This window comes from Tenrec ecaudatus, chromosome 9 (genome assembly GCF_050624435.1).
Source record: "Tenrec ecaudatus isolate mTenEca1 chromosome 9, mTenEca1.hap1, whole genome shotgun sequence".
Taxonomy (NCBI): domain Eukaryota; kingdom Metazoa; phylum Chordata; class Mammalia; order Afrosoricida; family Tenrecidae; genus Tenrec; species Tenrec ecaudatus.
Window position 1 is genome coordinate 87,706,786 of NC_134538.1, and position 3,188 is coordinate 87,709,973.

The window sequence follows — 3,188 nt, forward strand, 5'->3', positions numbered from 1 at the left end:
AGGGTAGACAATTTTGTTTACTCTGGGAGCCTCTGGTCTCCAACAGTCTTACAGCCAACTTCTTGTGAGGCTGAGCAGATACCGGATGGAATCAATCATTGGCCACAGGTCCTACCTTCAGGCATTTCAAGTTCATTACCCTGGTGCATGCTATGCATATAGTAGGAGCAGCATTATCTCAGATTTCCCTGGAATTGCTTCTCCGTGTGCGTTTACAAAAAATCATATTCTTGTTGGGTTTTGTTTGGTTTTAGTCGAGCTAGATATGCATGGCCCCTAAAGATAATGCTTTCACTTTACGTTGACTCTCTATCTACTGAGGCTGCCTCGAGAGGAGAAGCGGTAATCTCGAACACCAATGACAAAAGCCTGCTTTGTTTTACATTTTTTAAGTCTCTTCTGCTCCCTTTTTGCTCATGTGGCCGTGGATAATGCGGTGCCGAAGTACTTTGGGTGCAGTGAGCTTCAGGAGCTCCTTGGTGACAGTCCGTCGGATAATATAGAGATTGTATGTCTAGTACATCCAGGGACACCTCCACTGACTCCTGAAAATGGAACCATTAAAATGAGGGTAGGGAGAAGGTGGGGGGAGAAAGAGGGAACCGATCACAATGATTGACATATAAACACCCCCCCCCCAACAATGAGGGGGAAGATCAACAGAAACATGGGTGAAGGGAGACAGTGGTCAGTATAAGATATGACAATAATAATTTATAAATTATCAAGGGTTCATGAGGGAAGGAAGGTGGGGGAGGAAGGGAAAAAATGAGGAGCTGATATCAAGGGCTCAAATAGAAATAAAATGTTTTGAAAAGGATGATGGCAACAAATGAAAAATGTGCTTGACACAATGGATGGATGGATGGATTGTGAGAAGAGCTGTAAGAACCCCCAATAAAATGATTAAAGGGGAAAAAAAGAAAATGTTTTGGAAATGATCATGGCAACATGTACAAATGTCCTTGATGCAATGGATGTATGAATTGTTATAAGAGCTGTAAGAGCCCCCAATAAAATGATTTATTAAAAAAACCAACAACAATGGAACACCCTTCTACCCGATACTCAGTGAGCCCCTCTAAGTTCAGATCATTTTGGTGGTGGCAGGTAATGAGTTTCACCAGCTTAATATTTCTCAGTAGTTGATCTGACCTAAATTATTTATTCAACTGGTATCTATTCAACACCAACCTTTTGCTAAAGCCTGCCTACAGAGTAGTGTATGGTTGTTTTGGGGTATCATTGCGTCGGTTCATAGCAACCCTATGGATCACAGAGCGAAACAACGCCTCGTCCTGCACCATGCTCAATTGTTCTTATGGTCTGAGCCCTTTGTTGAAGCCACTGGACCAATCCATCTTGTTGAGGGTCTTCTTCCTGGTCACTGCCCCTCTACTTCACCAAGCACGATGTCCTTCTCTGGACTGGTCTCTCCTGACATGTCCAAAGTACATGAGGAGTCGTCTTGACATCCTGGCCTCTAAGGAGCATTCTGGTTGAACTTCTTCCAAGACAGATATGTGTATTCTTTTGGTGGTGCACGGTATTTTCAATATTCTTCACCAGAATTATAATTCAAATGCATCGAATCTTCTTCAGTCTTCCTTATTCAATGTCCGACTTTCACATGCATATTAGACACTTAATAGATATTAGAAAAAAGGGAAAAAGACACAAGGAGAATAGAATGTATTTACTTATTTATTTAAATATGGAAAGCTTCACGAATTTGCGTGTCATCCTTGCACAGGGGCCATGCTAATTTTCTCTGTATCGTTCCAATTTTAGCATATGTGCTGCCGAAGTGAGCACGGAGAATAGAATTTATTGAAGGGAGCAACTATAAGGAAACATTAGAAGTAAACTGTATTCTATTTCTTTCAGCTAAGCTCAGAATGGGGAGGAGCCCTGGTGGTGTAGTGTTTATGCTCTGGGCAGTTAACCACAAGATTAATAGTTCAAAACCATCAGCCATTCCAAGGGAGAAGGAGGAGGCTTTCTACTTTGTAAGGAACTCAAAAACCAGCAAGGTCCTGGTATCTGTCCTTTAGAGACCCTGTTAGATGAAATTGACTCTAGAGTAAGAAAGTAGTTGGTAAAACCAAACACCCTTGACAAGACGGATTAGCAGTGTGCCTGCAACAACAGGTGCAAACATAACAGCAGTTGGGTGCACATGACAGTGCTTCATTCTGTGTGCACAGGGCAGCTGTGAACTGCTCAGAGCAGACTCGGTGCGCTTCGCAACAATAGCAACCGAGGTATAAGTAGCTGAAGGAGTTTAAGTGTTACTTTTCCCATTGGTATTTGCATGATGTGGGTGCAATCAAAATAATTACTTTACAATTGTGGAATTTTAGAATTTATCTGAGCAGCTATCAGAGGTTGTTTTTTGTTTAATTGTTTTATTAGAGGCTCATACAACTCTTATCACCATCCATACATACATCGATTGTGTAAAGCCCATTTGTACATTCATTGCCCTCGCCGTTCTCAAAACATTTACTCTCCACTTAAGCCCCTGGCATCAGATCCTCATTTTCCCACTCCCTCCCCGCTCCTCCCTCCTTCATGAACCCTTGATAATTTATAAATTATTATTTTGTCATATCTTGCCCTGTATGACGTCTCCCTTCACCCACTTTTCTGTTGTCCGTCCCCCTGTGGTCTCCCAGGTCACATGTAGATTCTTGTAATTGGTTCCCCCCTTCCAATCCATCCTACCGCTACCCTCCCAGTATCACCATTTATACCACTGGTCTTGAAGGGATCATCTGCCCTGGATTCCCTGTGTTTCTAGTTCCTAGCTGTACCATTGTACATACAGAGGTGTTTTTAAGGGTAAGATTTTTTTCTTTCTTTTTAAATTAAGCATTCATTATTTGACTACTACATCTTCTTCCTTCTTGCTACCTAAATCTGAGGTTCACACCCCCAAATCCTGGGGGGTGGTTAGAATAAAGAAGTTCCCTTAAGCTGTTCAGAGTTCTTTAACCCTTGTCCAGAAAGAAAAAAGTTAAAACCAACCAAACAAACAAAAAACCAGAACTCTGTCTAACTCACAAATAAATACTTGCAGGAGTGCCTTTCCGTTGTTAGTGTTCTCTTTACCTATGTGTCCTTCCATGTCACTCTTGGAAAAGCCCTGCGTGGTGTATCAAATCATCCCCAGGTTTGGGATGAAA

At 41.9% G+C, this 3,188-nt stretch overlaps 1 non-coding gene across 1 annotated transcript; it reads right to left on the reverse strand.

Moving 5' to 3' along the window:
- Positions 1-1,708: 1,708 nt before the first annotated feature.
- Positions 1,709-1,815, reverse strand: LOC142457476 (U6 spliceosomal RNA). The gene has a single exon (XR_012786205.1). It is a non-coding gene; the product is annotated as a U6 spliceosomal RNA (small nuclear RNA).
- Between the last annotated feature and the right edge of the window lie 1,373 nt (positions 1,816-3,188).